The sequence below is a fragment of the Oncorhynchus tshawytscha genome, linkage group LG03 (assembly GCF_018296145.1).
Source record: "Oncorhynchus tshawytscha isolate Ot180627B linkage group LG03, Otsh_v2.0, whole genome shotgun sequence".
NCBI lineage: Eukaryota > Metazoa > Chordata > Actinopteri > Salmoniformes > Salmonidae > Oncorhynchus > Oncorhynchus tshawytscha.
Genome location: NC_056431.1, coordinates 43458791 through 43470219, shown reverse-complemented (window position 1 = coordinate 43470219; position 11429 = coordinate 43458791). Strand labels below are relative to the sequence as shown.

The window sequence follows — 11429 nt, the reverse complement described above, 5'->3', positions numbered from 1 at the left end:
ACACCAGCTCTGTCAGGAGGAATGGGCCAAAATTCACCCAACTTATTGTGGGAAGATTGTGGAAGGCTACCTGAAACGTTTGACCCAAGTTAATCAATTTGAAGGCAATATTTCCAAATACTAATTGAGTGTATGTAAACTTCTGACCCACTGGGAATGTGATGAAAGAAATAAAAGCTGAAATATTCATTCTCTCTACTATTATTCTGACATTTCACATTCTTAAAATAAAGTGGTGATCCTAACTGACCTAAGACAGGGAATTTGTATTGAGATTAAATGTCACGAACTGTGAAAAACTGAGTTTAAATGTATTTGGCTAAGGTGTATGTAAACTTCCGACTTCAACTGTATGTTGGCTCTGGGTGAATGAGCTGTATAGACTGATGGCTGACCTTCAGGTCATACTCATTTTACAACGTCCTGCTGATGACATTCGGGTGATCCACGCCTATCACCAGAACAGAAGTTCTTTAAACAACCCAACTGTTAATTTACATAGGAATAATATTGATAGAATTGACTTTTACAGCATTCATATTTACCACCACATTGAACATTCATCCCATATTATTTAAGAGGCCATTTTAATTCAGTATTCAAGTGTATTCAAATGTATTTATAAAATGTACAGTATATACTACACACCTGAATCTTTCTTAGAGAACAAATAGTCAAACAGGTATTTTTCCATTCATGTACTGTAATTTATATGTTTATCTTTTAAAAAATGGTTCAGAATTTGTCAGGGTAGCTCCTTTTTTTTATTCAATAAAATAACTTTCAATTATCAAATGTTTTGTCCATATTATAGAGCACTAACTACTTATTCAATGCCTCTTATGGTATCAAGTCCTTCATAGTGCAAAAGTCCTAATTCCCAGCGTGTCATGGAGAGTCCGTGGTCATGACAAACAGATTACACAATATTGAATTCCAAAGATTTTAAGATTGGTTTGTTATGTATTTTATCCCACAAAAAAGTGTTATCATGGAAGTCACATTTGGATGGCAGCACAGACTGTTCCCTACAGTACACAGTACAATACAGACAGTGAATGTATTCTGTGGATTCCCAGCACATCAAAGAGGTCTGTGCGCTAAAATGACCATTCTTTCCCATTAGGCCCAGTGAGGAGGTGCCTGTCAGGATGAAGGCTACATAAATGAAGGATTCTATTTACCTGAAAAAGTTAACTTCTCTACAGGAGAACACTGACAAAGAATAATGACAAACAAAACCAGACCGAGAAGAAGGTAAGTGGCCCATTTCTTCCTGTTATGCCACAAATGCCATAATATAAACATGATTATGCCCCAGCAAGAGTTGAAATTATGTTGTTGATCTCTTCCTAAAAAGTTTAAATTGAACTTTGACCTCTCTTTTTGAACAGAGAATGGAAAAGGTTAAGCGTCTGTTTTTGATTGGAATTGAAACAATAGTATGGTTCTTCTTAGCATGATATCTATCATACTGGTATACACTTTTATCGTCATGAAAGTATCATATAAACGTATATCATCACCATGCAAGAGCTTTTCTTATTTGATTGTATTAATTGCAGAGATGTAAAGAAAAGCTCTTGGGTGTTGGATTCTTTCAACTGTTTTATCCTTACATTTTTATTCATTATTATTATTTACTTTTTATGCTATTATTGCACAATATTATATCTCCCTTTATTTGATTAATTATTATTAATTTATTTAATTATTTATTAATTTGCAACATGGAAGGATACAACATCACCTGGATCAATGGTTCAATATATGAAATAGCAGAGAACACAACGGTCTTCTGTGGGTGAGATGACAATTTACAATTATATTTTACTCCTGCATAGAGGTTGGAAAGTTATATTCTATTTTGATCTGTTCATATTACTGTTTATAAAAAATATATACAGCATACATAAGCATCTATTATTTTTACAGGGTGGATATTGAAGCACAGATGACCATATTTGTATATTACTACGCTTGTATTGGATTAGAATATTTACAGTAATTGTTAGTAATTTCCAAGTAAGTGGGTTCAACTTCTTTCTCAAAGTGTTTTCGTTCCACTGAGTTTTGCAACCTTAATAGGTTAATTAATCTACAACTGTTCTTTTTAAACATGTATTCAACCCTGCTCTGTGTAGATTGCCCTCTGCGTATCTGCTTCTACCAGACAGATCCAGAGAATCAAGAAAACTTACTTTAGGAAGATCATGAAAATGTAGATTGGTTGGTTTGACTGCAATTCAGTTGGAGAATTAAACACTAGGATGTCAGAGTAAGACCTAAACCCATGGGTTATTTTCTACAGAGATGTGTGGACAATTGAGGGCATTCCTGAAAGATGTTTCTAGAAAAACCTCTCACATTTAGGGTTTGACCCATTTTAGCCGGTTCACTATTTTGGACATGTTCTTTCACCTCCTTGACATCAACAAGATCAGCGATGCTATAGCTGACCAGGTGTCTATCTTCATCAAGAGGATCTCCACTTTCATCTTCAGCTTCATGGTGGTGTTCAACAGAGTATGGAAGTTGACCCTGGTGGTCATTACAGTAGGCCCACTTATAGGACTTGCTGCTGGGCTAATGGCCATGGTGTGATGGGTTGAATACAATGTATTAAATTCCTACATTTATTGATGGTCATTCTGTTTTTGGATGTAACAGCCTCTGAGTCTGTGTGTGCGGTAGTCTCACACCACCTATTCTCTGTGACGCTGTGATGTGTGAAATGTACTATGGATAAACCAGTCTGGTTTGAATGTGGGAACGTTGTGAAGTGTTCTCCACTCATTGACTTCTCAGGCTGTTGCCAGACCGACAGTTCGGAAGCTCCAGGCCTATGCCAAGGCAGGGGCAGTAGCTGATGAGGTACCGTCATCCATCAGAACAGTGGCAGCCTTTGGAGGAGAGGGTAACTTGAAATACTGACAGGATCTTAATTCGATCACCAAGTTGTTGCAGGAAATGCACATGTGTAGTGTATTACATTTTTTTTTAAAGCTCATACATTTTGTAATTTACATTTTAAAATGTCAGACTTGATTTGCCCTAACAAAAATTAATCAACCCCTACAAAAAGGTCAGTTAATTATAATCCTGCTGTGAGAAACTTATCAAATTAACCTTCCTGTCACGAGTCCGACCGAGGGTGTTTCCCATTCCCGGGCGGGTGGCGCTCGGCGGTCGTCGTCACCGGCCTATTAGCTGCCACTGATTGTTTTTCCTCCCCCTCCTTGTATGTTTAGTGGTAGCACCTGTTCATGTTTAATTAGTTTGTCTTTATTAGACAGCCGGCCCGCCTGGTTGTTGTGCGGGATTATTTCAATGTAACCTTCGGCTCTGTTGTAGAGGTACGTGTTAGTGCCTGGTCGTGATTTTTTTTTCCCATTGTACTTTTTGATTCCCTGTGGTTGGGAACATAACTTTTGTGAGCACCCTGTGGTGCGTTGGTGCTATTAAAAGACGCACAGCATTGAACTCTGTCTCCTGCATTTGACTCCACACCCACGACACCCGGAGCATTACACTTCCCTTCCCTGACTTCAATGTATTGGCGCTTGAAATTAGTTATAAAAATGCATTTCACATTTGAACAGGTATGACAACCTTATTGAGGCTCCGAACTGGGGTGTGAAAAAAGGGGACGATCATTGGAGTGTTTCAAGGATACCCGCGGTGTGTCATCTTCCTCTGCTATGCTTTGGCATTCTGGTATGGTTCTAAACTGGTGATAGATGCTGCTGTAAGAGTACTCTTATCCATTTATGGTAACTCAGATTACCATATAATAAATATGTATCCAATATTTTATACTATGGTTGGTGAAAATGTAAGGATATGTTGTCTTGTATTTTGGTCTCCAGTTGTTCTTTGTGGTTCTCATGGCAGCTATGAACCTGGGTCAGGCCTCTCCCTGACTGGAAGCCTTCACCTCAGGTCCAGCTGCAGCCAAGACAATCTTTGATACCATTGACTGGGTAAGGCCAGACTTCTAGAAAATACATGAACTAAGAACAACTACATTTCAGTTAAGTATTTTATAAATCTTAACTTTCAGGAGCCAGAAATCTATTGTTTCTCAGAGGAGGGTCACAAACTACAAGGTGAAGGCTGATATTGAATTAGACTACATCACATTTAACTTCCCCTTTCAACCAGAAGTAAAGGTAAACCTTTTTGCTCAGCTCTTTATTTTTTCTTCACCGAAATGATATCCCAAAATATACTGCGTCTCAATGTAAAACGACCTGTTTATTTGAGCATGCTGATTAGAGCAGGAGAAACCACAGCTTTTGTTGGGCCGAGTGGTTCAGTTTCTCATTCATGGGTGACTTTGGATGGCCATGACATCTGCAGCCTGAACATCCAGTGCCTTCGCTCTCTGATTGGCATAACTATTGCTGAGAACATCCGCTATGGGCGACCATGGACGACATTATCCAGGCCACCAAGGAGGCTAACATCTATAACTTCATCATGGACCTACCACCGGTACCACACCTTTAGCAAAGAAATACTGTGCATTTCTCTGATACTGTCTCATACAAGAAACACATTGGAATGTCAAAATTAGGAAACGTTTGTCTGTGGTTATATAGAGGTTTGATACACTGGTGTGTGAGGGTGGTGGTCAGATGAGTGGAGGACAGAAGAAGGATTCATATCGCCCAAGCTCTGATCCACAACCCCAGGATCCTGCAGCTGGACATGGCTACCTTGGCTCAACGAGAGTGAGGCTGTTGCACAGGAGGCACTTGACAAGGTGGGTGACACCCAGCACAAAATCTATCAATCATTATATCACCACAAAGTCAAAGCCTGTGATCTCACATCCAACTGTCAACTGAAATCATCCCTGATGCTATAGCTGGCAGTATCATAATTAAATCAGACAAATTCCTTAACACAATGGAAAATTAGATTGAACCTCAAAGGTACTGAGGTCATTCTATAAGCAGCCTTGTGTTATCAGTTTTGTATTTAATGTACTTTATTCAATATCTGAGAGAAATTAGTGTCCCTCCTATATTCCTACAGACATCTAAGGAGGAAGCAATGGAACCAACGTCAGTGGCTAGAATCCTGAAGTATAACACGTCAAAGTGGCCCTACATGCTATTGGGATCTATAGGAGCTACCATCAACGGCTCCGTCAATCCAATCTATTCTATTTTATTCAGCCAGATTTTTGGGGTGAGAGGCTATAGATTATGTACATTTCAAGCCTATGTTTATAATGTAGTTTCATATTACCTGGGCTGGTAGTGATACTTGTAGTTGTTGCTATTCCATGAAATTCATTTAATTCCATCCATATTGTTCTTTGGATTCACAGACGTTCTCTACATGTGACTTGGATGGAGAGAGAGCGCAGATCAATAGAATATGTATCCTGTTCTGCGGCAAGTTTCTTCTCTGTCATTACAGGTAGTTACAGTATGTTTTACCGCACATCAGTATAATTATGCAGTTACAGTCCATAGTATGGTGCTAACATTCTGACGGCAGGCCCTAGTGATGTGTGTGAACACTGTTGTTGTTCTGTTGAAGGGCAATGCCTTTGGGAAGTCTGGGGAGCTGCTGACCTGCAGGTTAAGGAAAGGTGGGCTTCCAGGCCATGTTGAAACAGGTGGTGGGCTGGTTTGATGACCCCAGCAACAGCCCTGGAGATCTCATGACCAGGCTGGCCACGCCTCCATGGTCCAGAGGGTGAGTGTCAGTGACACATACCGTGACATTTGAATCCATTGGAATTGATGATTACCAATGATGAGATGATCCAAATGGTCATTTTCAAAATATTTCCTTGTGCCTCATACTGTATGTATTTCTATCTATTAAATGAGCTATGAGAATGAATAGTATTTCCTCTCTAGGCAACTGGATCAAAGATTGGGATGATTGTGAACACCTTGAACAACATCGGAGCGTCTTTCATCATTGCATTCTACTTCAGCTGAAAGTTAAAAGCTTGGTGGTGATGTGCTTATTACCACTGATTGGCTTGTCTGAGTTCTTTCAAGCCAAAATGAGGATAAGGCAGTGGAAGCAGCATGACAGGTGGTTAAACACTCCATTATGGGTTTATTAATTTAATAAAGGTCCTTAAATGGGTTATTAGAATACTTCTGTAACATTAAGCAAGGCACTAGTCCTGGGAGTGTTATTCTCTGTTGTAAGTCTGGCCATGGAGACTCTATATTTGAGTCTATATGGACAGCAGCTGGAGGCTCCCTATAAATCTGCCAAGAAGGACAATATCTATGGCATCTGTTTTGCCTTTGTCCAGTGTGTTATCTTTATTGTGTATGCCGCCTCATTTAGATATGGAGGCTATCTGGTCAGCTGTGAAGGATTACATCACCTGGTGTCAATGACGGACTGGCCATCTGGTGCCCTGGGAGTTTTCCTGGTGGGCCGCTTGACAATTGGGGCCGATGCAACGCAAAATATAAATAACCCCAGCCCCCGCTTACATAAAAATAACCAAGTGCTGTGTGTCTGACTGGCCCAGGCGAGAGTGGGCTGCCGGCCCACTGCCACCGCGGTTGGGTATTACATCTGTCAGCCTCTCTCTCCCAGCCAATTACTTTTGGTCTAGTCCATTCTAATTTTACCTGGGCCCCGCCCCTTTCCATCTCTGTTAAGTGGTGACATTTGGATTAATAGTGGAGTGGCGCAAGATGGACAAACAAAGAGAAACAGCGTAAAGGTGGTGCTGAAAAGCCGAAAGAGAAGACGTTGAAGTCCCTTGAGGCTGATGCAACCAAATGTTTTAAAATAACAAATTATTCATTTGGCGCCATTACCAGTTCATCATCTCAGCCGAGTGAGCCTGAAGGCACTGGCAGCACAGAGAGCAGCCCATTAAGCCCAGCGATACCAGTTCAAATGTTAGTCAAGGCTTTTCAGTTGAAGCGGTAAGACAGAAGACAATAGGGATAAGATAAGCAATGTTTGGCTAGCTGGCTATTTAGTTATATCGGGTGCTTTTGTTCAAACAAGCGCTCGTTAATGTCACTTTCGTGAACCGACCAATCACAGCCTGGATGGGGCGGGACATTAAAAAAAGGTTGACGTGCAACATCAAACTTTGGAAATGTTGAACTCGTTGTTATGCATGAATAGATATGATTATTGACCAGTTAGTACTTAGCGATAACAAATTAGAGACTAACCACCAATGTCGACCATTTTCCTTAAAGGATTTAATGACGGAACAAAACCTACAAAAAGTATAAATGTTGGTTGTGTATTTCACTGCTGTATTGTCCAATTGGAATTAATGTTATACTAGTGGTAGAAAATGTATGAATTATATGAATATACTAACATTATATAATTAATATACTAATATTATACCATTATATTAACATTATACTTTTTATTTCATGTTATATTATTATACTAATTTATACTAATTATTCATCCAGGTTGAGGATAGTGCATCTGCAGTGGACAGATGTAGATTGAGCCAAGATGCCACTGCCACCCCAATTTTTGATTATTTTAAGTGGCCGAAGTCAGGGGACCTAGATATGTTTTTTTGTTTCCACCCCCAACAAAAGATGGAAAAGTCTGTGGTGCAGAAGGTATTCTTTTGTAAAGATGGGACCAACAGGAAGTGGCCGTCAGACAGTGAAGTGAACTATGCTTTATTCTACTTAATTTGTATGGCATTTGCAAAGTCCACAGAGAACAGCCCTTTCATGAATGGAATGGCAGACTGGAAGCATATCCATCAGAGAGTGGAAGAGCATGAGAAGAGCATTATGCATAGAGGTTATGCTGAGGCCTACTTTCTAAGGTCCTCCAAAGGTAACATTGAGAGCCTGTTCATCGGCAGTCAGATGTATGCTCAAGTGCGCAGAAGAAGGCAAGTGCTAGAGCGCATTATAGATGTTGTTAAAGTCATAGGCAAGAGGGGTCTGAGCCACAGAGGCATGCAGTCTGAAGCAACTTATACACTAGATGACAGCAGCATTGACCATGGCAAATATTTAGAGATGATAATTCTGCTGGGAATGTATGACCTGTTTATGAAAGAGCATCCCAGTGCCTGCAAAGAGAAAAGCAAAAAACTGCATGAGTCTGGGTCAAGAGGGGGCAGAGGCTCTCTAATCACTCTATCATCAAAGACTAACATCGATACCGTCATTACCACAATCCAACACACAATGCAGGCCACCATAGCAAGTTAAATCCAGGAAGTTGGTATGTTTTCAGTCCAGATTGACACTGCGAAGGACATTACAACACAAGGTCAATGCTCTGTCATAGTCAGATATGTGACAAACGTCATCCATGAGAGGTTTGTGGCTGTGGTGAAATTAACAACATAGCTGTGTTTTTCCGTGAATCCTACCAGAGGATGAACATTTGGGAGAAGTGCAAGGACCCAAGACATAGACATCTTGCTCCAATTGGAGAGACATGCTGGTGGGCTAAAGACAGTGCCTGAAAGAAGGTCTTTGGAGCTTTTGGAAATCCAGATGAGGGTGTGTTGATGTCCTTCTCACTCTTTCAACCATACAAGATCAGAAAAACATCAACACTACTGCACGGGTCAAGGCACAAGGATACATTGAGGGGTTGCTGAAGTATGAAACAATACTTCCAGCTCAGATATTCCTCAGAATATTTCAGGTCACCTCACAAGTCTCATATCTTCAAACAAGTGGAATGGACATTCTGTCTGCGCATCAGAGGAGCTGCTGAAAGGAATGGCAAGAGATTTTGAAAAAGTCAAAGCAGCTGCAGACACATTTGTTCAGTGGGCCAACAGGAAGTTGCAGGAATGGGATGAGGAAACAGAGCTGGAGTTAGAGATCACTCTGCCAACAAAAAAGGGTTGAAAGAAGAAAACCATGCCTGGAGAGATGGCACAAGATGAGACTTTTTCTGGGGCAGAGAGTGCATTGGATTGGTGTCCATCAAATTCTGGATACAGTTATAGATAGCATCCATCGTCGATTTCTGAGTAATGGCACTTTGTATGCCAACCTGGCTCTTCTGCACCCTAAACACTTTAGTCAGCTAACATACAGTGCCAGTGGCCTTCCACAGGCAGCCCTTCCGCAGACAGCCCTTCAAGAACTAAGCAAATGTTTGATCAAATTTGACAGCAGAGCAAAGGTGGCCAATTTACAGAGTGAGCTTATGAGTCTGGAAGAACAGTGGACTAGGTTAAAACAATCGGGATTTGAAGAATACACAACCAGGACTATGGAGGATCATGGACCTGAAGGAAATGAAGACGAGGTGGAGATGGTGAACAAGAGCTGTTCATCTTGCAAGTAATGTCCAGTGTGTTGCTACCATATTCTTAGTCCGTACAACCTATTGACCGACGCATACCACATCCTGGGGGGCTTTGGGTCTGAGTCAATCAGACTAATGCCAATGATGTATGATTCCCCAGAGTGATCTCTGCCATTGTGATCAGTGGGAAGGCACTGGGAAAAGCTTTCTCGTTCAGCCCCAGATTATGCCAAAACCAGATTACAGCTGCCCAGTTGTTCAAACTGTTGGATGAGAGAAACGTGTCTAACTTTTTCCATTACAAATTCAATTTATTCAGACATTTTCAGGAAAATTTGGTGTGTAATAATGCCATGCCCTCTCTCCAGGAGCATTTAAAAAAAGGGGGGTTAAAATTCATGAACTGCAAGTTCACCTATCCAACCCGGACTGACATCCAGGTGTTACATGGACTACTGGTGTCTTTGAAGCTGGGCCAGAACCTGACCTTTATGGGCAGCAGTGGCTATAGGAAGAGCACTAGTGTGCAGCTGTTGGATAGGTTTTATGATCTAGATGAGGGCAGAGTGGATGAGATCCCACACCAGCCACAACCTATTTACATTACCTTTATCTTAGTTCTGCCATGTAGATGGACTCAGAGGGACACACAGTGCCTGTCATAGTTTATTTGTATTTACAATAAATACACCCATGCTCCCATTTCATTTTAGTTGATTGATGGCTGTCCATCACACACTGTCAACGTGCCCTTCCTGAAGGCTCAGATTAGCATTGTCTCCCAAGAACCAGTGCTGTTTGACTGCGGTATTGCTGAAAATATCCAGCATGATGATAACACAAGGAACGTGAGCATGGTGGAGATTGTTGAAGCTGCCAAGAAAGCTCATCTCCAATACTTTGTGATGACTCTACCAGATGTGAGTAGTGTAACTGAAATTGTACTATCTTTTGTAATACTTCTATGTCATCATATCCCACTTCACTTTGTACTGTGACGAATGTCAAAGATGAATATTTTATTGTGGTGGGAACATGTTATTATCTTCTGATACTGTTTGCTCTCATTGTATTGGAAGTACTGTACTGGACATTCCTGTGTTTGACTCTGTCAGAAATATGAGACTCGGGTTGGTGCCCAGGGCTCCCAGCTCTCCAGAGGACAAAAGAAAACGTATTGCCAATAGTTAGGAAACCCAAGATTCTGGTACTGGATGAGGCCACCTCTGCATTGGACACAGAGAGTGAAAAGGTTCCCAGATAGCATAGCCGTCATGTCCCAAGGCGCTGTCATAGAAAGAGGGACTCATGAGAAACTCATGGCTAAGAGAGCTACCTACTATAAACTAGTCACAGCAGGGGCTCCAATCAGCTAAATCAAATTTTTCTAGAGATGGGATGCATTACGAGGAGATGGAGTTTGTCACTAACCAAAGTACATCTATATGATATTTTTATGATACATGTGGAATAACTATAGACTAAACATCAAAGTCCATGGCGGGAAGTATTCAGACCGCTTAATTTCTTACAAATTCTGTTACATTACAGCCTTATTCTAAAATGGAATACATTTTTAAAAATCCTCATCAATCCACACACAATAGCCCATAATGACAAAGCAAAAACAGGTTTTTAGAATTTGTGCAAATGTATTAAAAATACAAAACAGATAACTTATTTACATTCAGACCGTTTGCTAAGAGACTTAACATTTTGCTCAGGTGCATCCTGTTTCCATTGATCATCCTTGAGCTGTTTCTACAACTTGATTGAAGTCCACCTGTGATAAATTTAATTGTTTGGAAAATATTTGGAAAGGCACACATCTGTCTATATAGGGTCCCACAGTTGACAATGCATGTCAGAGCAAAATCCAAGCCATGAGGTCGAAGGAATTATCCGTAGCGCTCCGAGACAGGATTGTGTCGAGGCACAGATCTGGGGAAGGGCACCAAAAAAATGTCTGCAGCATTGAAGGTCCCCCAAGAACACAGTGGCCTCAATCATTCTTAAATGGAAGAAGTTTGGAACCACCAATACTCTTCTTAGACCTGGCCGCCCGGCCAAACTAAGCAATAGAGTGAGAATGACCTTGGTCAGGGAGGTGACCATGAACCCGATGGTCACTCTGACAGAGCTCCAGAGGTACTCTGTGGAGA

General features: G+C 40.9%; 1 pseudogene; it reads left to right on the top strand.

The window, feature by feature from the left end:
• The first annotated feature begins 1730 nt into the window (after positions 1-1730).
• LOC112224154 lies at positions 1731-11057 on the top strand (annotated as a pseudogene).
• Positions 11058-11429: the final 372 nt, after the last annotated feature.